General features: G+C 44.9%; 1 protein-coding gene across 2 annotated transcripts in view; it reads right to left on the bottom strand.

Moving 5' to 3' along the window:
- LOC144823754 (uncharacterized) overlaps positions 1 to 25615 on the bottom strand; it is a 63071-nt gene extending 37456 nt beyond the window's left edge. Inside the window, exon 1 of one of the 2 annotated variants that reach the window (XM_078682557.1) lies at positions 25147 to 25615. The gene's annotated coding sequence lies outside the window, so the exon portion shown is untranslated. The remainder of the gene's footprint in view (positions 1 to 25146) is intronic. The other variant, XM_078682558.1, reaches the window with a different exon arrangement.
- Between the last annotated feature and the right edge of the window lie 2374 nt (positions 25616 to 27989).

The following is a 27989-nucleotide window of genomic DNA, read 5'->3' as shown; positions in this document are numbered from 1 at the left end:
AGCGTGACACCATAGACTACAAGTTAAATGAAGTCTACACCTGGGCTGAGGTGTATGCCAGGGGAAGACCTCCTCCAATATTTGCTACATCTTCACAGGAGAGTGTGGTCTCCGACCAGAATTTATCGGTGTCAAGACAACCAGTAACAACAGAATTGGCTCAGACAAGTACGGAAAGTAGTGGAGTACAGGCAATGAGCACCACAGCAATTCAAAAGCCTGTTTTTTTAGAAAGGGGCCCAACAACAGGGAAACCTCCAGAATCATCAAGTTCCAAAAAAAACGTCATGGAAAAAGAAACAGTCAGCGCGAACCTGCGGAGCAAAAACAAACCCTAGTCATCAATATTTCGTCTAAACGATTCAACACACAACAATTGCAAGTGCTTGAAAAGGGAACATCTTTTGTACCTACATATCAAACCAATAAATTGGAGACAGAAGTTTATTTATTCAAGTTCATGAGCACATTGAGATTACGGCATTTTTTCACCAACATAGTACCTTAATTACCAGAATTCTCACAACAAAAAGAAGTCAGTGAGTACAAGGAATTTAAAGCACCCAGTACGTATATGCAACCGATGTCTCACAAGATACTGGATACATTTGAAGTATTAGTCAAGCAAGATTTACAAAAAGTGAATTGGAAAAAACCAGTCAGGATCAACTTGAATAAGCATGAATATAACATCATTAAGAATTTAGCTAATGATTCTACTATCACCATACAGAAAGCTGACAAAGGGGGAGCACTCGTGATTATGGACACTACGTTTTATGAAACTAAAGTCAGTGAACACATCAATGAAGAATCAACATATTTGAGTCTAACGGGAGACCCTGTGATGGAAATTTCTAAGACACTGGAAGAAATATTGAATAAAGCATTGGAAATGGGTTGGATTATTGCAAACACTAAATCTTTTCTAACCACTTCATACCCGAGATGTCCAGTATTATATATGCTTCCAAAAATTCACAAAAGCATACAAAACCCTCCTTTAAGACCTGTAGTGAGCGGTTGTGGATCTATTTTCAAACCCCTTGGACGGTATATTGATGAATTCTTGCAAATATTTGTACACGGGTGGAACACGTATGTGAGAGATACTGCCCACTTCTTGCAAATACTAGAAACTGTGAACATCGACAATATGAGTGTACTTCTTTGCACTATTGATGTGACTTCCCTATATACATCAATCCCATTAGCAGAAGGACTTGAAGCATGCAAATGGGCACTACTTAGAACACCCCAAGTAGCAGCGAACAAAGTGTTCATACTGGAATTGCTACAATTTTGTCTACGACATTCATACTTCAAATGGAAAGATCAATATTTTTTACAAATCAGTGGAACCTCCATGGGTTTTTCCGGGGCACCAGCGTTTGCCAATACTTTCATGGCAAAATTTCAGAATGATCATATTCTAACAGACAATGGCTGGAATCAACATCTGATTTTTTATAAGCGATTTATTGATGATATTTTCCTGTTATGGAAAGGTCCAGATGCACAATTGATCTCAAAGATCAACGAATTAAATTCCAAAAACATGAGAATCCAAGTAACCCACATGGTGAATAAGGAAAAGATACCTTTTTAAGACGTGTTAGTGAAAATTACAACCAATAAAGTGGAAACTGAAGTATATCACAAGCCTACTGACAGAAACAACGCATTACGGTACAACAGTTTTCACCCGAAATCTCTATTGCGTAACTTGCCTTATTCGCAATTTTTGCGCATTAAACGCATTTCGTCTAATGACTTATTATTCACAACTGAAATCAAATCACAGAAACAAAGATTTTTGGAACGAGGATACCCAATTGAAGTCATTCAATCTGCAGAGGTGAGAATGGAAACCATCACTAGACAACAATTGATTCAAAACAAGGCGAAAATTAAGAATGAAAGATTGGTGTTCGTTTCCAAATACTCAACACAATCTGCACAAATTAAAAACATTTTGAATTTACGTTGGGAGTTACTCCAACAAGAAGAAGACTTTCATGGATTATTTATGAGTAAACCTCTATTTGCTTACACAAGAAGTAAGAATTTGAAGGAACTAGTCACCAGAGGCATTAAACCTCTCAGTACACAATCTGCTAACCCTCGAATGAGGAAATGTTACAATTGCACGCATTGTAATAATGTAATAGAAGGCTCTACTATCCTACATCCACAAACAGGCAAAAAAATTAAACTCACAAGCCAGACTGATTGCAACTCTGAATACGTAATTTACAGCATAAAATGTCCTTGTGGAAAACTTTATATAGGCAAAACAGAGCGAAAGGTAAAAGTGAGAATCACAGAACATAAGAGTAGAATACGCAATAAAACTACCACATCAAGTTTAGTTACACATTGGATGGAGATGAATCATTCCATACCTCAATTACGTTATCAAGTTGTAGAACAAATTCAATTAAAACCAGGTTGTGATAATGCCAAAAATCTTTCAAAAAGGGAAATTTGGTGGATCAATTTTCTGGAAACCTTAACACCAAAGGGTCTTAATGACAAAGTAGACATGCTATTTTTCTTGTGACTACTGATAGTATTTATTTATGAGTGATATCTCATTTCAACTTAGAGAGCATGCTTTCAATTAAGGTTGACATATGTTCTTTTTTTAACAGTATTCCAGATTGTATGATATGTACAGCAGTGTATATTTTGTAGTGTTTTCATTGTGATTAGCATATATATCACTCAATTTTCATGGTGAATTTTGCTTGTTGGCATTCATGTCTTTTGTGTTCACTTTTTTGTTGATATCACTTTTTTATCCATATCGTTTTTCAGTGTATCTGTGTTATTTGTTTTCACTATCACGTCCTTTCATGTTTAAGTGTATGTAACAACAGCATGTCTGCGTGTATACTGTTCTTGCTGTATACTTGGGAGATTGAGTCGAGGTTCGCGTAGCTCATTTTCATTATGGCGACCATGGTAACTTGGTACTACCAGTGTTTATACTAGTCTGTCCTTGAACGTTTTCCTTCGATTCGGTTTCAAAGAGGACTTTAGAAATTAGGCTGTCTTAAGATGGCGCCTACGTCGTTAACAGAATATTAGTCCGTTTTCATTTTTTGGACAGCGTGGCGTGTACGTCGATCGTCGATGCAGCGTTAGCTGTGTTGTGGAGAGTCGCGGAGGACAGCCTGAGTATTTTAGGTAAGTCAACAGTGCATTAAATCGCATTAAAAATGATGTATTAGGTCGACTAGTGGTTCAATCAGTACTTTGGATTCAGCCACTCGGTTCCAGTAACTAACAGCGGTATGTTTATAATTGTGAGATATACGAAGTACATGGATAGGCTATTCAATAGCTTGAGGTGAGCTTGTTTTGTGATAAAAAGGGTACGCCATGATTTTAAGCGTTTAGGTGTTAGGTTACCAGGATGTATAAGTTAACGACATTAGGCTTTGTTGGTATTGAACAGGTTGCTTATATTCAGAACGTTTTTCCTCATATGGGTTTTATGCTCACTTGCAGGTGTTTCATTACCTCATCTGAGAAGGAGTTACTAACTCATTGTGAGATTCATCGCACAAGAGGAGCGTCTAACACAGTTGGGTTATTCGGAAGTACACTCATTCATTTAGAAGGTAAATTGACAGCTAGCATATGAGAGTTGCAGCGAATTTTTTTCTGTGAAGTAGTCTCTTGTTTCCCAGAGCATTGGGTGATATTGAGCATTATTCTTACAGAATAACTATGGGATGTTTATCGACGGTGCAGCATTAGAACAGCATAGCAGTGTGCCCTCTGAGGCAGGACGGGGCACTTAAGAGGTATGCAGCATCATTTGGGAAACCATTGTGAACGCAGTATTAGGGTCATTGTAGTATATTGATTATCTATGCTCTGAATGTCATGTCATGGTATCCATGCGCAGATTGTTGCAGTTTCTTCTTTTTGTAGAGTTGTACATATACTTAACTATCGACTCCACTGATTCACAGGGCACCTGCGCTGTGATTCAGCCGAGTTTCTACGAAGAATAGTTTGGCGAGTAGCTCTGGCGAGCTTGTTTTACATTCTCTCTTTTTTCATGTTGTGTACGTCGTTTGTGTTGTTGTTTTTGGGCACATCTCTTTTTGCACATAGTGGTGTAGGTGCTAATTACACATAATCTACGCTGTTTGTGTCTTGATTTGCTATAAAATGTGCTGCATTGAGTTAATACGCTATATATATATTTTTTTTTCAGTTCCCCTGACCAAGGGTTCATCCCGAAATGCATTGGGACCATTCAACATTAATTCAAGAACAAACTGTCATATTATGATTTGTAATGATTTATGAAGGAAATTGATTTAGATAGTAATGTCTATGTTTAGTGTAGGACATATGTTCATTTGTTGTTTATGAAAATAAATTGAAAACTGGTTTTGAGCAACTGTTTATCAGTGGAGAGTTAGTTTTGAACTTACAAATTTCTATGACTATAGTTAGGCAGACGGATGCCTGCCAATAGCTGTGCGGGTGGGGTCAAGTAACTACTGTCACTTGTGTTCCTTTATCATTTAACAGGAGGTTGGCTTCCTCCTTTCCCTCCCAGCACGCCCCTAGAACAAAGGAGATAAAGTTTAAGTTGTTAACTTATTCTAAACAGGTGTGCACTGCACAATCCCTTCAGTCTTATTCGCACATGCAGAGGCACGCGCATTACTAAATTCCAGGGTCGCGTGCTGGAGGCATGCTGTTCCTCGGAAAGCAACACATGGGGCGGGGCGTCTCTGGGTTTGTATGTGTGTACGCTTGTTTAGAAGTGTGTTTGTCTTTTGTTGTGCATATGTGTATGGGCTGCTGTGATTGTGTTTATCCCGATGATTATGTTTACTTGTCAGTGTTTTAATTATTGTGTGTGTAGCACGTAGGTTTGTGCATCTCTTGGTCCAACCGTCACTAGTCTTCTCCAATCACAGGTTTCTAATCATCTCTCCCATATCACTTCATCCTTCCTCACACCCCCGCCCCCACCCCCAGGTGTTTCATGTCTTGGACTGCAGACGCTGCCCACATCTGCCTGCCACATGGCTGCCCTCATCAGGGCTCCTGTGAGAACCTCCCTCTTTCCGTGGGGCCTGTGATGTGTAGCACCAGCAGCGGGGGCACAGCGGGAGGGGTGTGATGACTTCCGTTTGCAGCAAAGACTTGCATCCCACACAGAATGTGAGATTGCATTTGTAAAATAATTTGTCATGGCACTAGTGCACGGGCAACACCGCCAAAAAAACAAGAAATTAAATACAATTTGTGGTAAAATTACTGGTGGTACGTAGTTTAAAAAAACTCACTTCGAGGAGGAGCTACGCTTGCAACCAAGATGCAGGCTCCCGGCTCCACCAACCTCCGTCCTCCGCCGGATAATCCTGCTACAGATCCTGAATTTCCACACTGCCTCTGGGTTTGTGAACTGCTACGTTATATTTTGGTGCGATACCGGGAGCTCTCCCAGCTTTGTGGACGAAGTTACGTCGAGTTTTAGTTCGGGGCCTACACCAGCTTGTGAGCCGGGGACTCGAGTACTGGCCCAGCCGGGTTCCAGTTGAACAACATCGGCTGTGGGTGATCATCAGCGTCCGGTCCTTAGACGTGGGAAACATTTTAAGCCCGATTTCGACGGCGGTTGTTGCTCCAGCTTACAATCGACGGAGGGTTGATGAGGCACGACAGTGCGCTGTGGGTGTGGGTCCCTGGCCCGGAGACCCGGTTTGCCTCCACCGGTGTTTGCCGAGTTGGGATCTACGCTTATGGCACCGGAGCCTGGATCGCGACCTTGGTAAGTCCTCGGTCTCCCTCCGCGACAGTCCGTCCCAAAATTTGCCGATTCCCCCGGGGTAGGCCGGGCCTCGGGGGACACGAACATGGGTGTTTCGGAACAAGCTTCGATGGGACGGACTGAGTCTGAACCGTCGATACGATCTGTATTGGCAGCTATCGGGGCACTCCATTCCCATGTGGAGTCCATTGTCCGGAAAATGATTGCGGTTGCACATGGACCTGGACAAGTGGGACCGGACCCTGCACCGTTTCATTATTCTGATCAGCTTATATCACCCACGGCGGTTCTTGTAACGGCAGTGGGCCCTGTGCCACGAGAGGTGTCGGAGCTTCATGGCAATGTGATGGCCGACAACCGTGTACTCGACGTGCTTTACGGATTGCCAAGCCCACCATCATCGCCTAATGAGTGTGATGTAATTGTTGCCCCCCTTCCGGACACTTTTAATGGGAACTATCTATGGAACGATTCAGTGTTTTTTCCCTCTTCGACGTTTTCACCATCATCACAGAAACAACGACATTGGGAGCTCATGTCGATGAGGGTCATCGTGGATGCCGATAGGGTTCCCAGAGACTCTACAACTTTGCTTCGCCTCATACAGAACTTTACTGAACTGTTTTCACACTTCGACTATCCTGCGGAGACGAAAACTTGTCTGGAAGGGACTTGCACGACTGATCGGAAGGGTCAAGGATGAGACTGATTGTTGGGGTTTGGCACCATGGGTTTTCTTAAGTGGGATTCGTTACTATTGTATTTACGGGAGGTAGGGTGGTGACTACTGTTTCCCCCTGTTTAGTTTTACATTTGCTTTTCATTGGAGTTGAGTGTTTATTACGGGGATTTTTGGTTCTGGCGGGGGGGGCGAGGGGGGACCGGGGGCCCATACTGAGATGTTCTCCTCCAAGTTTTACTACATTTAGTACCTAGTTAGATGGGGCGACAGGCACACAGCTAGTTGGGGATAGGGCACAAGCCATATGCTGGGGTGCAGGGTGGGGGGAGGGGTGTTTGTCTCGTTAGTATTTCTAGTTTTATGTTTGAAATCCTTCGAAATCCTGATATAGGTGGTCTTACTGAGTAGCGGATTCGCGTAATGGGATAGACGGGTTCTGGTGGAGATATTACTTACGTGAGGTAGCCAATTGTTGCTTAATTTATCACTGTGTTCGGTATGTGGATGTAACATTGTAACCTTCTTATTGCTGCACCCTTCCCCCTCCCTTCTACTCTGGCCTGTTACTCAATGTTTATCCTGTTTTCCTGGGGAGGTGGGGGTGGTGGTAGACGTTTCGTTTGACTATCCTGATTGTAGTGCGACCACATACCAGTTGTAACAGGTGTACAGACTTTATTGATGATTCTCCGTCTAAATCCCCTGTATGTATATTATTGATCCTTCATTCCGTGATGTAAGCCACCTGTTATTGTTTATCCTTTTTATTTCTTCAATAAAAAGAATTATAAAAAAAAAACTCACTTCACAAAAAAAATATGAATAGATTTGTGTAAAGTGTGCAATGTACTAATTAGTAAATACTGGAAATAGACGTTGCTTTGCGATTTATTCCCCTGCTTCGTACGTAAAAATTAGTTAAAGGCGTTTGCATCCCCCCGCCTTATTCAGGCAATATATGCAAGAACGATATAGAAAACAGGACACTGTTTACGGCAGTTAGATTAACAAGTAAGCAACAAAAACAGTAATGCGCGAGGACCACAGAGGAGCGGGTGGGAGGGAGCGTGGCAGCGAGGCAAACGCGCGCTGCTGCGCGTGCTAGCCACGGACAGGAATGGGCGTTGCAAAGGCTGGACATGCGCCCGCCTTTGCCCAATTGCGTGCTTTTCTTTTTTTTTAAAACACGCTGAAGCGAATGGCGAGTCGGCGAAAGCCTGATCACACGCACGAGAATGTGAGCAGCTTTCAGAACCCCATACAAAAGTGATCTTGCTGCACGAGCAATGCTGCGCACTGCAACGCAGGCACGAGCCCTAAAAAGCAGCATACATAACCTCCCAACTTCACCCACAGTGGTGTAACTGTGCATTTCATTGTTTTCAGTCAAATCAAAAGTCTACATCTTTTTCAACTTACTATGTGTCCGATTTATCGCGACAGCACCTGCTCCTTTTTTAATGTCTTTTTCAAAATTGCCTATTTCATTACTCTGCTGACCAGAGGAAAATCATACTCACTAATGAAACATTAGGATCAAAAAGTATGAAACGGGCCGGGAAGAAATCGCCCTCAGAGATGGGAGCCTGCCTCACTGAGCTGGTCCATATGGTCTATTCACGGACACTAGTTATAGGTTTAGAGTGAGGTGTAAATAGGTTTAAATTAATTTGGAGTAAGCAACAGCTCTGAAGCATCAGGCAAAAAGGTTGTGAGTAAAAGAAAAGGATTTTAAGGGTCCTAATGCAATCTACAGGTTAGCCCAGCACCATGTGACTCTGGGCAATAGCTCGCTTAATCTTCCCGACGGCCCCCAGCGCCTAGAGACCCTTACGGGTGATTGTCCGCTTTACAAATGTGGACTTTTACAGCCATATATTATTTACGAATGCAGCCCACCCTCCCTGCTCACAGCATAAAAACTGACTGGGGGTCCATAGGAGACTGAGACCAGTCAAAGAGCAGGGTGAGGATTTTCTACATCTGTTTTAATGTCTAGTGCATTCACAGTTAAGCATTACTCTACCTATTTGGACAAGATTAATTAGGGAGAACGGTACACTGCCTCACAGCTAATATTGCCCATGCATGTTGTGTTTCTTGTACTGTAAAACATTTCTCAAAGACAAAACCCTGATTGCGCCATCCTGTTAATTTTGTATTTAGGTCTTTTACTAGCTGGTCTGCATTGAGGATTGAGGACTGCTTTTTAGGCACTATCCAAAGGTATTTATGACACAATAAGGAGGCCATGGCAATAATTAGCACAATAACTGAATGGAGAGCTTTTTTGTGACACAACAAGTGATGTCACCCTCCAGCCACCCTGCAGAGTTTGAGGCTCATAGCTTGATTCTGCCTCTGACAGGCCACCTGAGATGAAAGGGCTTCCTTAAGAATTTAAAGCCCAAGGCTCGCTGGGCAGTAAACTGAGGGTTTTCCATCAGCCGAATACCTCAATTTTCTGTGCTCTGCTGTATCACATATTTGAAATGTCACTCATAATTACGCTGAAATTATAAAAATGCTACATATGGCAAGCTGAAACCTCTATTTTTGGTGATTTCTGTAAGAATGTCTATGGGTACATATGACTGGATAACTTGGTGCTCTTTAAGGTCATCATCTACTATATACTGTGCTTTAAAAGTTAATACAATTAAATATGTAATGAAAAATGTGCTGTAAAATGCACCATTTCGGTCTGTCTTTTTCCAAATTTTTCTTGGGGGGCATATGGGGGCTGCTCTGGAAAGATTTGCCAGGGCTGCTTTCAGTTCCCATTCCTGCCCTGCTTATTGATACTATGGGTATCTTAGTGTCTTACCACATCTAACACTAAAACCCAGTGTGGGATTGTGGCAAGTGCCAGAATTCACCACGACATAGAGGAATCTTTAAAACAAGTGTCTTCTTTATTGTGAGTAACTTCAGGGGTGCAAGTCACTGTGTCAATAAAAAACCCAAAGGCAGAAGTCTTTTAAAACAAAAAGTAGGGGTTTCAGCAACCACACAGTGGATACACAGGAACTGTTTTGGTATTCTGTCTTCACCCTTTGAAGTGTGCCCCAAATGTGTATAGGTAAAACCCCAGCAGATCTGTCAATCGGGATTTGATACTCTAATTTAACAATTAGGCCCATTGTGATTGGAGACTGTTTGGCTGGGAAACAAAGGATGGGCCCTTTCCAGGTGTCAGCAAACACTTGCCTGGGACAGGAGATGCTTCTTGGAGGTGTGCCTCAAGTGTTATATTTAAAACCACTGCAGACCTGTCAAACAGAATTTGACATTAAAGTGGAATTTGACAATGTGATGCAAAAAGAAGGCTCCCTGCCCTCCCTGCATATTCTGTCAGATAAAGAGGGCAATCTCTGCCCATTTGTTAGAATGTTTTTAAAAACTTATATTGTTGGGCAACAATAATAAGTATTCATGATTTTTACGCTGGAGCCAATACGCAAAGACTGAATTAATAGGATTACAGATGGAATCAGTTTAATGCAACAAATAGAAGTATGTTTATTAACAGGATAAAATGGATGCTTCTGTTGTCTCTGATTTCACTGCTATATTCACCCCCACCATCAGGGTCCCCGGCACATCTTCTCTCCCCACAGCTCTGTATAAGTAGGACATGTTGTTGTAATTATTCTGTTGTGCTCTGAATTAATTTTCTAGTGTTCCTAACTTTAACATTTCTTTCAAAGGTCCTGATGCTGTAGTTCCATTGCTGAACCTAGTTTTATTCATCAGTGCAAAGGTTCAAGGTCTGAATGTTTCATTAGTTTAAATATCTCAAGGTGACAGCGGCATGGAAAAGCAGGATGCTTTTTTAGAAAGGGGATACGGTTAACGTATAATGTTACTGACATGAGTTATTCTGGTTTGCTACGAAAATTGGATCATGCCATGCTGTAGCTGTGATTTTAGCTAACTTTCTAGGCAAGAATTGTGTTTAAGAACTCCTTGATTCTGGGAGTGTGACAGAAATTAGCTTTTTGAACTTCTTACACTGGATGCTGTCCTTCTCTCTTCCAATGTTTTTTATTCCTTTTGTTGAGCTTCATCACAACACAACAATGCATGAAATACCTCCCGAGCACACAACCCAACCCCCACTTGGCAGATCCCGACACCCCGACCACTTCACAGCAGGCCGTTTCTCTTCTAATTTTGATGTTCACTTTGAACTATTTAAGATTGGGATTGCTCTGTATTAGTCTGCATTTGAATCTTCGTGACATTTATTCTGTATTGCTTGATTTTGAAATTTCTGTAATAAAACCATTTAACTTTTTCTCTTGATCTAGAACTCAGTTATTGAGTGGTCCCAGTTACTTATTAATTTACTACTCTGCTAAATTGATGTTAGGAAGGGAATCTTTTACGGAAGATCAAGCCTGATGTACAGGGTTCTACTTACACACATTTACACCTATTCAGATGCAAAATACTGGCTGGCAGAAGTGGCAGACCAAATCCGAAGGGGCCTCCAGAGGCTTCAGGCAGGGAAAAGGTAACTTTCTAAAAGTATCTTTCCCTAAACATTTATCAAAAATCCAACTTCACTATTGGATTTTTTAATAATCATGAAATATAGTTGTATCATTATTTTTCCAAACGAAAATTTGCATTATTAAATGTAATAATGTAACCCAGTGTTTTCCTATGGACAGCCAGCCTTTACACAGTGAAGATCGATTTTTTTGCATTTTGAACTGCAGGGACATGTTTAACAATACATTTTTACATGTTCTACTTTTAAATCCATGCCCTCTGCCTTATGGGCAATAATGTCTACATAGGAGGGACTTCTAAATATTTAATCGGAAGGTTTTGGCCTGTCAAAAGGGATTGTTTGGACAGGTCTCAATATATACGTTGCCTTTTTCTTCTTGCATGAGAAGTATTTTCAAATGTGGGTTTGGGCACTCCCAGAGATGTTGGTTTGCATCTATAGTAGGAACTACAGCAGTAATCACATCTACCACTACATCAGATCCCAGACAGCAGCCGCAATCAGCAACTGTATCCATATTAGGATCCTCCGATGCCGGAGCGCAGAAAACTCTGCTTCGCTATGTGCAGAGGAATATTTCCCCCGCTCGCAAACGTGAACGGTAAGTTTGTGATTGAGAACGGTAAGTTTGTGAGCGTGAGCTGCCGCTTGGGTAGAATTTCTACCCGAGCGTCAGGAATACCAGCACAAACTGCAGTTCGCACTGCACTCTGCCACTTGCGGAAATTCGCTGAGTTTTTTTGTAACTTCATGGAGTTCCGCGTAGCAAAACTCATGTCTGCATTGCTGACCAGTGAAAAGCAAAACTCCTCGCCAGCAACACAGTGCAATAAAAACAAGCACTGGCCCAGCCAACAGGTCTCACATTTTGGACATTATAAGCCTTTAGACATTCAGCACTCTACAACACTTAGGGGCAGATGTACGACCGTTTTCTACAGTCGCAAATGGACAATCAGCCCGCTTGCGACCGCAAAATAGGCCTGCCTATGTCCAAACCCCATTTTGCGAGTCGGTATCCGATGACCGACTCGCAAAATAGGGTTTGCCACTGGCTATTAAACGTCCCTTCCTAATAGGGGGGTCATACTTCAATGTACAAATGTTTTGCGACCTCAATTGCGGTTGCAAAACATTGGCAGTTTACCACCCATTTCAAAAGAGTGGTAAGCCACTCCCAAACGGGAAGGCGTCCCCAGGTCAGTGAAAATATTTTTTAAGAGCAGGCAGTGGTCCCACAGACCACTGCCTACTCTTAAAAAATTAAACAGAAACTTTTTTTTGTTTTTTTTTTAACCGATCCTGTTTTCCTTTAAGGAAAACGTGCTGCATTTTTTTTTCTACTATTTAAAAATCAGTCACAGACATGGTAGTCTTCTGACTCTATTCCTGGAAGTGCTAGCCATTCCCAATGGGGTCATAAATTACAACTGCCACATAAATTTAAATGAGGCAGGCAATTTGCACCCCATTAGGAATTGCAAACAGTGTCTGACACACTGTTGTAAATTCCATTTTGCAAGTCTCAAATTGCAAGTGACAAAACGAATTGGAAGAGTTGTACATCTGGCCCATAAATATCCATTGTTGGTAAATGTGCTTTTAGATGTTTTTAGACATGCTTTAAGTAAATAAAAAAAAGCACTACGCAAGAGTGAATGCTGCAAAGGAGACAGGCACATGAAGAAACCGATTGTGTTATTCACATGACTTCCAGGAACACCATGCTCAACATTTGTCTACTACAAACATAGGGGCATATTACAATGGCAGGCGGACAAAAACCGCGGAGATTTACTGCATGCCTTTCCATGGCGGAGTCTCACTTTCACTAACACCTCTTAAACAATATATTCTTCCCTCATAGGAAACCGAGCTACCCCACACTGCTGTGGTGATTAGCCTAAATGAGTCTTCACAGTGATTTTTGCTGTTTTAAGGAAACATCAATTTTAAGTGTTGTTAAGAATATGCAAGTATGAATTAATGTTTAGCTGTTAGGTGAGAAATTACAAAGGTAACTTAATTAACATCTTGAAAGTAATCAATGACGCCTTTAAAAACATAACTGCATAACTGGTTATATTTACACCCAGATCAAGGTAATTTAGAAACCTCATGATGCGAGACAGAACAAGAGTAGTGCGATGCTAAGAGTAATGTGATACAATGCTCAGTCAAGGCTGCTAAAAATGCATAAAATATGTTTGTAGCTCAAACAGATCAACTTACTAAAAAAAACACCAAACTATGGTTCTGTCTCTTTGCAGACCCTTTGAAAAGGTTAACTGAAGATCTTTCGGGGGCGTGGCCACGGAGGCGACCAAGATGGCCGCTTTCGACTGAAGCTCCGCCGTCCGGGCGGCCAATATACTCCATCCTGCGGTCCTAAGCCAGAACTGATCCCGCTCTGCACCTCCATCCTGTAGCAGCGGCGATTCGCCGCCATCCGACATCTGTCTTGGGCTCGGGGGTGCCCCGTAAGGGTTTATTCGGCGGAGGATACGGAGCGCCACCCCACCGGCGTCCTCTCTTTCTGCGCCTGGCCTTCCGGTGAGTTCCGCGCCGGGGGCGCGTTGCCTTTCACCCCGCGTTCGCTTGGGGCACTGGGGGCTTGGGCTCGCTTCTTCCGGTCCGGCTTGGGGGTTGATCATCGCCTAGATGTTGTCGAAGCCCGTGTTTCCGATATTGAGGACGCGGACGCCAAAGCCCTGAAGCGACTTGAGCGAGTTGAAAAGATCCTAAAGGAAGTGGCCATAAAAAATGAGGACTTAGAAGCACGCGGGCGACGCAATAACGTTCGTATTTTAGGTGTGGCGGAATCTACCCAAACTGGTCGGATGGATGTCTTTGTGGAAAAACTACTCGTAGACCTGTTCGGCAGGGATCAATTTACCCCAGGGTTTGTGGTGGAGTGGGCCCACCGGTCCCTGGGTCCCCGACCAAAACCGAGTCAGCCGCCGCGTCCCATCTTAGCCAGGATCATGAACTTCAGGGATCGAGATGCTGCCCTCCGAGCGGCTAGTGAGAAAGGGGAGATACGATGGCAAGGCGATTCCCTGTCCTTTTATCCAGACTTCACCCTTATGGCTCAAGAGGCACGCCGAAAATACACTGGGGCTACTCTACGTAATTTAGGTCTTAAGTATGGTATGCTTTACCCCGCGCGCCTAAGGGTGGAAGTAGCCGGCAGGGCCCGCATTTTTTACACCCCGAAGAAGGTCCAGGAGTTTTGTCACTCTTATAAGTCCAGAGGCACTCAGGCTGCTGCTAACTCCAGAGCACCCTCCCCGGCACAGGGAGATTCCCAACACAGCGTGGATCTGTTTTCGAGCTCAGGCCCCGGCTGATACTTAGACTCTTGCCCATGATTCTCCTCTTATGGCTTGGACAATTCGGGAACTGTCTGAAGGTCCGCTGGTTTGGTTGTTACATGGATATTTGAATTGGTTAACCCGGATGGCGTGGCGTTGCTACCCCCAATGGCGACCGCCTTTATTTTCTGAGTATTTGTTGATTTACTTACTGCGGTGGACTTAGTTTACAATGTACTTTTACTGCACATAATGTTACATTTCACCGTCACATAGGGTTGGGTTTTCCTCTTTGGGGTTCGTGAGAGGTTGGGTGGGGGGTGGGAGTGGGGTTTGGTTTTTTTAGAATGTGTCACGACGTTTTCACAACTGCACTTCTCGCGCTGAGCTGCTCATGTCATAGGTCAACTTTCCTCTCCCTGTACTCATGGCCAGATTAGGGTAACAGCTGGGCCCCTCTGAACTCTCGTTGATGCCCTGGAATGTTAGGGGACTAAACAACGCCAGTTAGTGTAAGCAAGTTTTTAATTACATTGCTAGACATAGGATTGACGTAGTCTTCCTGCAAGAAACTCATTTATCATCGGATGCTGCTTCACAAGTTGCCAGAAGCTGGGGAACACACCGCTTCTTCTCCCACTATAGCAGATATTCCAGGGTGGTTGCTATTTGTATACATAAGCGGATACCTTTTGTGCTAACTCACACAGACATTGACAAAGAGGGCAGATATGTCATTGTTGCGGGGACCCTCTTGAGCCACAAGATCACACTCGTTGGAGTCTATGGCCCTAACACAGACACTCCTGCTTTTTTCAATGAGTTGCAGGTACATCTGCTGAACTCGGACCCAGGTTTGTTGCTAATCGGTGGCGATTGTAATCTGCTGCTTAATCCGTCCAGAGACTGTACATTATCTACCCCAGACACTAAACCCCACTCACGCCCAGTCCTTCTTGATATATGCTCCCACTTTTCCCTCATAGACATCGAGGCGAATTTGCATGCCTCTTCACCGGCTTACTCACACTACTCAGGGTTTCATGACACCTGGACCAGGATCGACTATTGGCTGATTTCCCCGGAAGTGGTTGGGTGGGTTGACGACCTCCTTACGCTCCCACGTACCCTATCGGATCATTCTCCCATAGTACTGAGACTGCAGATTCCCAGGACGGGTGGTTATGAAAGACAGTGGCGCTTCCCCGGGAAATCTTTATCAGATCCAGTTTTCACGGAAGAAATTAGGGGGGCCATTGAGGAGTATTTCGAGCTCAACACGGGTACGGTTGACACCTGGGCTGTCCTGTGGAAGGGATTTAAGGCAACGATCAGGGGAGTGTGCATCGCTAAACATACTTGCGTGCTGCGCGATGTTCGCGCGACCCTGTCCCGGATAGAACGCGACATAGCCATGCTAGATGCAGAACAACTTCGACAACATACAAAGGAGAGGGAGATTAAGCGCTTACAATTGATGGTGGAGTTTAGAGAGGAGGCCGACAGGAAACATAGATTTCTGGTTCGGTCACACACGGCTAGGCAACATGGTGAGGGCGATCGACCGGGCAAATTGTTGGCACACTTACTTCGCCCCCCTTACAAATCTTCCTACATCACAGAACTCAAAGGACCGACAGGGGACACTCTGCGCACCACACCTGAAATCTGTGATGCCTTTTTGTCTTATTACACATCTTTGTACACATCTACGTTAGCTGATGACACCACTGACCGAGGGAATTACCTTAATGAGATAGCAATGGTGTACTTGGATAACTGGATGAAAGACTTTCTGGCCGATCCTATCACGCCGGACAATATCATCGAGGCTATTGACTCCATGAAAGGGTCTTCAGCCCCTGGATTAGATGGTTTTTCGGCCGATTTTTACAAGGCCTATAAAGATCTGTTGGCTCCCCGCTTGGTGGAGGTGTATGCCGAAGCCCTCGAAACGGGTTGTCTGCCCCCCACTCTTAGGGAGGCGGTCATTGTGCTTTTGCCCAAGCCGGGAAAGGACGCCACTCTATGTGGATCTTATCGCCCTCTATCTTTATTAAACCTAGACTACAAGATCCTAGCGAAAGTCATCGCCATCCGCCTTTCGCTACTAATGGAGTCCATTATATCCCCAGCCCAATCTGGCTTTGTTCCGCATCGCTCCACCTCACTCAATCTCCGCACCCTTTTTTCCATTCTGCACCGTGTTGACCCTGCCACCCCGGCTGTGGCGATTCTACTAGATGCCGAGAAGGCGTTTGACTCTTTAGAGTGGCCATTCATTATGTCTGTGATGCGCCGTATGGGAATACCTGAATGCTTAGTGAACACAGTGGAGTTATTGTATACTCTTCCCACGGCCAGGCTGCGCCTAAATGGTACTATCACTAACCAGTTCCGCCTGACGCGTGGCACTCGTCAAGGTTGCCCCCTGTCGCCACTACTGTACATTTTAGCGATGGACCCATTGGTCCGACATTTTCAGGAGAGGAATTTACACCGCGGCCTCCAGTTTCGCACAGGCCCACTCTTGATTTCGCTTTATGCGATGACACCATCCTCTATGTCAGGTAGCCCCAGATCAACCTTGAACCTTTGATCTTGGAAATAACCCGATTTGGCAAGTTTTCGGGCCTACGTATAAACTGGCATAAGTCTGTAATATTCCCACTCACACCCAGTACAGTTGAATGGCCCAGCCCCTTCCCCCTCACGTGGAACCGGGACTCGGTGAAATACTTGGGAGTCCATGTACATTTAGATACAGAATCCATCATCAGACTAAACTACGGCACCGCGCTGACTGCCCTGGAGGGCCAGATTGAACGATTGAATTGATTCCCTTTATCCATGGCCGGGCGCGTCGCAATCATTAAAATGATAGTACTGCCACGGTTTTTATATTTGTTCCATAATATACCTGTACCCCTCACAAAAAATTTTTTCACTCAGTTACGTTCCTTATTATTAAAGCTAGTGTGGAGAAACAAGACTCCACGTGTGTCTTGGCACGTGTTGACACTCCCATATGAGCGTGGTGGACTTGGTGTCCCTGATTTTTATCTTTATTTTTTGGTAGTACAATGTTCCTACGCATACCCATGGTTCCACCCTGACGCCCGGATTATTTATTTGAAACCGGAAGCCGACTTGGTTTTGCCGGGGTCGCTATCCACCACTCTGCCGTCGGGCTTTCCTAGAGACCCACGAGATATTCAAACAGTTTCATCGACTTGTTGGGCGTGGGGAAGACTGCGCCGACTTATTGGTCTTACCCAGCTGTACTCCCCGGCCCTCCCATTGCCCAATCCCACCTGGCTACCAATAACTGGGGAATCTGTGGTACGGCAAACATTAACCAAATTCCACATTTCCACCGTTGGTGACTTGTTCCCTGACGGCCATGCCTTCTCACTTACAGAGGATCATCGCTTTACGGAGGGAACGTTTATGGACTCCTTTGTGCTAACTAGACTACGCTCTTTACTGCGTGCCTCATTCCCCTCGTTCCCCCTCCCTCCTGAGGAGATGACCCCCTCACCTTTCTTATTCAACACCCATCAGGCAATCATTTAGTATCTAAGTTATATCATATGTGCTGCGACCTTCTCCCTTCCCCGGATCAAGGGGTGCGGGCCGCATGGGAGGCAGATTTGGGCTACCCTATTTGAGACGATCAGTGGCAGTGGTGCTGTAGGGCGACCAAAGACATCTCTCTCAATAGTAAACATAAGCTTCTACACTTTAAATTCTTACGTAGATTATACTACACTCCAGCGCGACTGCATAAAATAGACCCAGCAAGACCCCACGCTTGCCCCAAGTGCGGTGGGCCATTTGCGGACTTTGCGCACCTTTCGTGGTCATGCCCAGTGCTCCATGATTATTGGTCCCGGGTGCACCGCACACTTAGTGATATGCTATTCCTGAATCTGGTTCCTATCCCTGAGATTGCCCTTTTGGGATACATGGCCGAATTTCCGAGGGCGGTGCGTAGACTAGCGGCGCTGAGTTTTTTATTGGCTAAGCGCGAGGTAGCATTGCGATGGTGTGACTGGCGCCCCCCGTTACACAGTTCCTGGCTCCGGAGCATGGCGCACTGCAACGCCAACAGTGAGGAATACTCCACCATGGTTCCCTCTACATCCAGACCCATCGACATTTGGGGCCCGTTCCGCTCATATATCACCAGCGCCATGGCCGGGGGCCAGACTTCCCCTACTCATGCTGTGGTTCCCGAGGGGATTGGTTGAAGGATTGTGCAGGGTCACTAACTTTGTCACTCGATTTGTATAACACATTGTACGGTACCCCTGTTTCTTTTAGCCATTTCTTCCAGTTGATTGGGAGGCTCGGGCAATGTTCATATCCAGTTGATACCAATGTGGGGTTCCGCTCCCTCCGAGGTCTACCATTGGTATTGCGTCCCTCTATGTGCCTTTCACCCTGGCCCAGGAATGACATTTGAGCATGTTCAGATTATTGTATACTACATGTATGTGACTAGAGTGACACATTATGAATCATCTGTATGTTTTCAACATGTATGCTCACCTTTATTTTTGCATTTCTTTTGGAAAATAATAAATAAAGTTTAAAAAAACAAACTGAAGATCATTCAGTTGCTGATTGCTGTATTTTGGGGTTAAATGGGCACTAGTTATTGTATATTTATTTTATTGCACAGTTACTTAAAAACCATTTGCAATATAACAGAGTAATTTAAAAGCAGAACATTAAGAGAAATTCATTTACAATTATACCCAATTTAATTCCATGGAAAGTACAAGTAAAATATGGAAAATTCAAAAATTAATCAATTAAATTATGTATAAAGCGTTATGAGGAAAGAGTGTCTTCGTCTGTCCACTGCGAGTCTGTTTTCTCGCGGTTGATGTGATCTTATTCTTTAACAAGTCTGGAACGCACTTCTTCCATATATCTTCTGAGACTGGCGAGGTCGGTCGGTAGAGTGCAGGAAAATAAAGCCACAACAGCTTCTTTTACTATCCGAACACCTTTGCGTGGCCATATTGGCTTTAGTAGCTTCAGACAAGATTGTAACAGACTCGGACAGCAGCACGTCAGATGTAGTAATGATTCTGTTTTGAAATTGCAGATTCTACAGCTGATTTTGTGTTTTTTGGCTTTCCACTCCGGATTTAGTTATTTTATTGGGAGAGGCACTAGTCTGGCCCCTGAATGTTTTTAGGGCCTTTCTCCCCAGTGCTTGGTGAAGGTAAGTAAGGCTGAGATTTGTGCTCCATGTACGAAACGATCAATCATTCAATCTATCATTACATTTATAAAGCCCGCTACACACCTGTGAGGGTCTCAAGGCGCTGGGGGGGTGGGCGCTACTGGTCGAAGAGCCAGGTCTTGAGGAGTCTTCTGAAGGCCAGTAGGTCCTGAGTCTGTCGTAGGTTGGTTGGGAGAGTGTTCCAGGTCTTGGCGGCGAGGTAGGAGAAGGATCTTCCGCCGGCTGTGGGACTGTGGCGAGGGAGAGGTTGGCTGAGCGGAGGCTTCGGGTAGGGGTGTGGAAGCTGAGTCGGTTGTTGAGGTAGGTGGGTCCGGTGTTGTGTAGTGCTTTGTGTGCGTGGATGAGGAGTTTGAAGGTGATCCTCTTGTTGACGGGGAGCCAGTGCAGGGCTCTCAGGTGGGGTGTGATGTGGCTGCGGCGGGGGACGTCGAGGATCATTCGAGCCGAGGCGTTCTGGATTCGTTATAGTCGTCTCAGGAGCTTGTTTGTAGTTCCTGAGTAGAGGGCGTTCCCGTAGTCTAGTCTGCTGGTGATGAGGGCCTGAGTGACGGTTTTTCTATTGTAGGTGGGGATCCATTTGAAGATTCTGCGGAACATTCAGAGGGTGTTGAAGCAGGATGCGGAGACGGCGTTGACTTGCCTAGTCATGGAGAGGGTGGAGTCGAGGTTGCGTGCGTGGTCTGTGGGTTCCTGGGCTGCGCCTAGCGATGTGGGCCACCAGGAGTCGTCCCAGGCTGATGATGTGGGTCCGAGGATGAGGACCTCCGTCTTGTCTGAGTTCAGCCCAGATTGACCACTTACACTCTCAAAATGTGCTAGATCACTTTCTCTTGACAATTGATAGCATTGTTTATTGATTGCTTTCTTGATGCCCGGGTAGGTTATGTCCTCTTGACCCCAATTCTGTGTTGCCAAATCTAAAACTTCTAGTGCTTCCTGCATGTGCAACTTTGCCCAAACAGTATTAATATGCATAGAAATGACAAAATAACAATACAATTCTGTAACACATTGCACAGCATTATGCCGCCAAATTTTCCCTTTCCTACTGTATAATTTTGTCAACACTGTTACATAATGTGGCCCTGCGTTGCTGCATATTATGCAGATTTGTATATCACACTATCCCCCAAGACAATATACTGGAGATGGCCAGCTGTGAGCCCAGGGAAATTTAAGGCCTAGTGGGACTACTCGAAAAGCCAGGACTTCAGCTTCATGAGGAATTAAAGAAGTGAGGAGGCGGCTATGATGTGTAGAGCCAGGTCATTCCACACTTAAAGAACGATGTAGGAGAAGGCTTGACAGCCAGATCTAGTTTTCCATATGCGTGGGACTGGTGCAAGTAGGATTCCAGGCGAGTGTGTGTTTATGGAAGGTTTGTGAAAGCAGATGTGATTGCTAAGTTATGCTTGGCCAGTGTTATGTAGAGCCTTGAAGGTGTGAGTGAGAAGTCCGACTTGTGCTCATTTGTGAATGGGGAGTCAGTGGAGCTCATTCAGGTGAAGTGAGTGCGGCAAGGGAGGTTGTGAGTGATTCTAGCTGCTGAGTTCTAAATGGTCTATAGCCATAGTTCCATCAACCATGGATATTGGTATAAGAAAGTGATGTCTTTCATAAGAAAGATTTATGAGCAGGTATTAACATTCCTGCAGTAAGTATGGGGGAGATGGCATCCTTCAGACACTGGAGTTAGAGATTATGCCAACCCTGGGAAATTAGTATTGGACTAAGAGAACACCCAAAACACTCTGCTATGTAATGACGATGACATCCATGGACATTATTATTGGGAAAAAATACATTGGAATAGGAGGTAGATGGCATGCATAAATCACTGGTGAGAGAAATACAATGTCTCCGAGGTAAAAGACTAAGACGAAATCCATTTATCTTTGATGGGACAAGAAACTACGTCCATGGGATGGGACGATAATACGGGGACTATAGCATTCAGGGGAGATTCATGGGCGAGGAAAATAGTATCCATGCAATTTCGGAATAATGATGCATTACAGCGTCAACTAGCTGCTGAGTATGGTAGCTAGTTTTATGTGGCTTGCAGGATGAACATCACCTTTTACAGTAAAATTGCTCCATTTAGAGTAGATCCCCATAAGGACTTTAATGACCGGACTAGTTTTCAGATCACAGGAAGAGACCAGAGTGGACCCTGTTCCAAAAAGGAGTTGTCAGAAACCACAAAACTTGATGCAAGTTCTAAACTAATGCTAAAAATTGAAAATCTAGAAAACTGTATTCAGAGCTTATGGTCTGTAGGTCCAGTTTTTAGGTCTCGTGACCTACAATGCGCGCAAGCGCATTGAGGGATCGAGAATTCAAGTGCTCAAAATCCTCGTGAAACCTCGGGCTTTTTGCTGCGGTTTTCATTACGTTCACGTGGCCACAGGCACGCGCTTTTGGGCCATAAACTTGCATTTCTCCTCCCCCTCCCCAGCCAGCTTCCCCCAGGCCGTAGCAGCACTCCTCCCACACCTTTGAAGTGAAGCTTAGCTTCACTTCAAAGGCCCCTGCTGCTTCACACCGTGTCGCATTTCTCCTCCCCCCTCCCCTTCTCTGCCTTCCCTCCGTCTTGTTTACCTACCCACCAACCCACTCTCTGAACAGACAGTTCAGTCTAACTTGTCTCTGCCTCTCTCTAACGCCTGTGTTCCCTTCTATCTGAGTTGTCTTTCTCATTGTTCTTTCACCTGCCTCCCCACACTTTCTCCGCTGCCTCTGTATTACTTTGGGTTTAATGTGAATCACACAACCACTCTGAGGCTGTCCTTTTACAAGATTGTTCTCCACGGTGTCTCACTCTCTCATACACTTCCCCCCCCCCCCGCCCAACACATCTCCGGCTTCCCTCCGCGCCTTTTCTGCCTGCCACACTTCTCCTCCCTTCGCTGGCATTCCCGCCCCCCCCACCAGGCTCTCCCGCCCCCATCCGGCTTCCCTCCACGCATCTCCCTAACCAGTGCTTGTTTCCTCTGTTTCTCAGTGCTCAAGTTGCTTTCGCACAGCCCGTTGCTTGTTTGTGAGCGTTTCTGTGATTCCCAAAGAACTGGCAGCCCTGGCGTTCCGCTGCATGGTCTGAATAAATGCAAAGGTTGAGTTTAGCACAGCACTGAAAACTGGCTTTCGGATGGAAACTTCGCTACGCGGACGTGGAGTCATTTGCCCAAGATCATACAATGCGACCAAGCGGGTGAACCGTGATTGTACTATAATTCTGGCCGCTTAATAATAATATTTCATTTAGTGCTAGCGATGCGAACCCTTGGCGTAATTCTAACAGATAGTACTGTAATGCTACTCATTGAGTAAGGTAGGGTTGTCCCAGATTGCATTCGCGTTGTCTGCCATCCGCAGGCGTGTGGGCAGCAGGCGCATAAACCTGCCGAGCAGGAGAGCCTCCTCCTAGCATCTAGACCGCATCTGAGAGGCGCTGAAACCTCCGGTGGCCGGAGTGGTCAGGTCATCACCACCTTCAGACCGCGGCTGGAAACAGCTACTCTCCGAAAGCGTTAGGGTTTTCTTGGTTAAAGAGATGTTAAATCGTCTGCCCTTCCCAGGGTCACCATTCCTCAGTGGCGTGCTGTAAAGACAGTATAGTGCAGGGCCTGTGCACACGTGTTGTGAGTGCTTCACAAAGTGTGCCGCCGTGTGTGAGTTTTCTTCTTCACAAGGCATGCCTGCTGCCACCTTATGTGGGTTTAATGTGAATCACACAACCACTCTGAGGCTGTCCTTTTACAAGACTGTTCTCCACGGTGTCTCACTCTCTCATACACCCCCCCCCCCCCCCCCCGCCCAACACATCTATATGAAATCTTCTATGGGCATTTCTCACACATCATCTCCTTCAACGTCATCACTGCGTCTCCTCTTTGTCCTTCTGCTGGCTTGCGTCACTCCCCTCCCTCTCACACATGCGCCCTCTACTGTAAACACAGCATTTGCGTTATCAACATCTCAACAACTGTGCATACCTACCTCACACTTTCACAAAAAATGGCACTTGCAATTGTCACACAAGTGACCATCAATCTGCGCACTCTGCAGAGAGGCCAAGGATTGGATGAGCATTTATGACCCACTGACGCATTTATGCCATTGCATTACACCACATGCTGTAATTGGTGGCACCCAGATAAAATAAAAATCCTACCGCCGCAGCACCAGAACATGCAAGGAGACAGAACAGGAGTGACACATGTTGGCAGCACGTGTGTCTTTGTTGCTCTTTTTTGACCGGAAGCGCGCCCTTGCATCAATTTTAGACGTAAGGTGCACTTCACAATAGGAAAAAAAGCGGACTAATGCCAGATTTACGTTTCACACAATTTTGTATAATCTACTTATCATTTTACGTAATTACCCAGACAGAAATTAAAATTGTGCACGCCTCTACTCAGAAGTACGTCGTCTGTAGAAAAGTAAACACCGTTAAGCAATGGAAGAAGTAAAACGTGACATTTAAACAGCAACTCAATCCCTGAGATGCATTGTCGTAAGGATTTCTACAGTCGTTTTTGGCAAATCGAACAGTGTGTTTTTTTTGCCTGTGACGTTAAGGACGTAAATTACCGAGTATTTAGGTCCTTTGGCCCTAAAAAAAAAAGCACTGGCGTTGCCAATAGGTCTCGCAGTAGGAAAGTTGGAGCTATTACAATTGCAAATAACAATGCCTTTTATTTTTGTGTTCATTTTAAAAACATAAAGGGCTTTGTCATTTACAAAACCAATAGCTCCAACTTTCCTATTACGAGACCTATTAGCAACGCCAGTGCTTGTTACTGTTGATTTCACGAGTATTAAAAAAAAACATTGCCTTCAGCAAGCTCAAATCCACACAATCTCCTGTGCCTTGCAAAACACTTATACAGCATGCCTCCACACGATCAAACCTGTCCCATTTTGCAAACACGGCACACTTTTAAGTTTTTTAATTTACTAATGGTGGGCACTTATTTTAGTCTATTTTCTGTCGCAGTCCTACCCTGACAGCAGCCTGTATCTTTCATCAGAACCTTGTCCCAGACTGACAGCAGCAGCTTAAGTATGAACCACCTCAACAGTAGTCTATGCCCATCAGTCAAAAGCAAAACATTCTTGCCGGTCTATAACAGGCTACAATATTAGATCAGTCTGTCAGCAGTCGTCTCTGCATCCCTGCACGCATCCTCTGTTAGATGCTCGGTGTGTGATTCTATGCAAAGACACATCGTGCCCAGACTTGAAGGTCTTTACAACGTATCTGTGCTGCACAACAGCAGATACGTGCCTTCTCTTTCTTCCAGTATGTACAGAAACCCAAAGCAATGATATTTATAATACAAACGTACTTCGGCACTACTTGTAAAAATAGTTCTAGCAAAAAAAGCATAACTGCATTATTAAATAGTAAAAAGCAGCTATGTAATACAGCACTGCTTAACTTGCATGGTAAAATGTGCAAGTGTAGTCAAATCCTCTATTTCTTCAAAACACAATTGTTGATTCGATATCGGTTCTGTATATCTATCACAAAGCGAGAAAGAATGAGATACTCACACACCAGCCCAGGGGAGGCGGGTCGCGCAGCTGAGACTGTGCAGTGAAGTGAAGTGAAACAGCAGGGTGCAGCACCCCGAGTACTGAAAGCCCCCCAGAGTAGCAGTCCTGAGTTAACAGACACTAGGTGGTGCCCACAACTTTTTTCAGCGTTGAGGGACCTCGGTGCATCCCGTCACCTGCGCAGACTCTCAGTGCGACGCCCACTGTAAGGAGAATATCCTCCCTCAGTTCGCAGCTCGTGCTGCAAGTTCCTCGGTGTGGCGATGCCCTCCCCGGGTAGGCAGGGCCAGGCACACCGTGTCGCACCCACTGTGGCACGGACCGCTCGTTCGCCTACTCGGGCGGCGGAGAAACAACCCTGCTGCTCTTCAGTTTGTCGGAGGCCGCCTCAGAATTTAACAACGGACACGCGCACCGAAAGCAAACAGGAAGTGCCTCCATCTATCGGAAGCGTCACCCTCACGCTTAATCAGTGAGACATGAAGAGCTCCACCCCTCCGGCCAACCAGGCTCCTCGCTTCTCGAGGTGCACGCCCCCTTCTCTTTTCTTCGTGCTAAAACCACCGCGCTGGACTTTACTTTGACCACGCGTAATTTTTTACCTCCATTCCCGTGCTCGTTATAACCTAATTCCGTCCTTTCTCTGTTTTATCCTTTTCCTGTCAGTATAACCTTACTTTCTCCTTTTCCACACCAGTTTAGCTCGCCCCGGCTATGTTTCTTCTCTTTATTTCTCAGTCCTCTACTTCACCTCTTACTTTAGTCGGATTGGGATTAAAAATTGGCCCGGGCACGCTAAAAAAAGTGGCCCACATTTGCATATTGCCCTTCTGCCAAACCACTGTCTCTGCAAAATGTTATTAAAAAAAGGAGGGGGGAGATTAAAAAAAACGCACGGATTAATTTGCACTGGTGAAACACACCTGCAAATAAGTGAGGCCACGTCTGCTCAGGCCCCCTGCCCCGCTCACTATGCATGCATTAATGGGCCGGCCCAGCGAGAGAAAGGGAGTGACACCTCTGCTGTTGATAGAATGTAAAAGGGAGGTAATGGACGCCCATCTGCCTCCAGTAAGGCCACTCAGGCATCCACTGGGCCTCTGGTGGCATCGAACACAGACACCTCCCAAATTGGTCCCCCAGGCTGCCCAAAAAAGCAGCCCACAGTAGGAATTCAGATACCGGCACCTCGTGCCCGCGTTACCAATTCGACGCTGCCTCTTACTGCACTCCCACTCCGTAGAGCCTGGCCACTTTCTCCCGCCCATTTGTGATTTGTCCCTTACTGCCTCCGCATCTTCCCTCATATGCCTCCCTTCTATATCCTCTGCTTTCCTATCTTTTGTAATCTAATTTATGCTTAAATTACATACCATACTACACGGCAGAGAAACATTATTTTCCTTCTTTTTCATTTCCTCCTAGACCTTTGACTGAGTGCAACCACTTGTAGTGGTATTGGAGCTGTCCAAAACACTGTGTTTAAATGTCTGCTGTGAGTAGCGCTTGTTAGAGGTGCTGAGTGGAGCATCAGAAATGGGCATCCACCTTAACTGTTGAACCCCTTTCTCCATTGTCTCCCCTGCACAATATGAGGCAGTTATTGTCCATTGTGTTTGCCTCTCATGAGATGCTTGTTGAGTTGGCCTCTCATGAGTTGGCTGTGCGTAGTTGAACGGCCATGCATAAAAGGTACCTCTGGAGCACTTTAGTGCTGCCCTATAGTGTTTTTAATTGGCTTGGGAAGAGTTGTATACTTTTTCTTCCCATAAAGACTTCTTTGCAGCTAATCAGAGGGAGTCGTTAACTGCCTAATGAATACTCATTAGGCAGGTTTTTCCAGGACCGCTTCCAAATCATTACTTTTAGTACCAACGTGTTAGTACATAGGTCGGTCTGCAAGATAATTTACTGGTTTCAAATTGTGACCGCAGTTTGGGTATGTGTGGCTCATTGTTCCATATATTGCATTCTTGAACTGCCATGAGACTTGTGATATCTTCAAGTGCTCCTGTAAGAAAGTGCATGTTCCTTTTGATTAGTTTACTATTTCCTACAGCGCCTTAAGTAGCCACATTCTTGTGGTTTTCATCTCCCTGCTTCTCCAGGGCACCTTGGTGCTTAATTCACTAGAAAAGTTTGCATGCTCCAGATGTAGAAGTGGGTCTCTCACAATAAAAGGTCCAAGCTAAAGTTGATAAAGTGAGTAGACTTTATTCAAGCAAGAATCACCTTTGAGACCCCATCCAGCAGCTAGTCAGGCGTAACTGCTCTCACAGTTCAAACAGTGCTAGGCAACCTTCACCACATTCTAGAACCAGGAATCTGTGGCTGACAAGAAGGTGCAGAACATCACATCACCTCCCCCTTTATAAACAAACAGAAAAACAATAAAGATAATTAAACCAAAAAGATAAAGAAAGGCATGGAATAAACAAGTTGTACAAAACACAAATACATTAAGAAACAAAATCTTGAAAACGAAGAGTAACACACTTCAAATGAAGCGGTCTTAAACACCTCTCAGGAACCTCAGATTCTTGTTCCACCAACTGCGAAGAGGAACCAGTGGTGGGGAACACAGGTGGTGAGCAGTATTTTGCCACTCTGTCCAAATTCCAAATTCTGTGATCACTCGTTTTTATGGCATTCTTAAACACCTTGATGACCTGAATTGGCTGACTGAATTTGGACATACCAGAAGTTTTTCCTTGGCAACTTGATCTTGACCCAGTCACAAACTTCAATTATCGTACTCTTCACAGCCTTTCTCATATCATAACGGATTTTCCTTTCATCCATCTTACCTTTCTCTATATCCTTCCAACCATCCGTGCTAC

The sequence above is a fragment of the Lissotriton helveticus genome, chromosome 3_1, assembly GCF_964261635.1.
Source record: "Lissotriton helveticus chromosome 3_1, aLisHel1.1, whole genome shotgun sequence".
NCBI lineage: Eukaryota > Metazoa > Chordata > Amphibia > Caudata > Salamandridae > Lissotriton > Lissotriton helveticus.
This window is presented reverse-complemented; position numbering and strand designations above follow the sequence as displayed.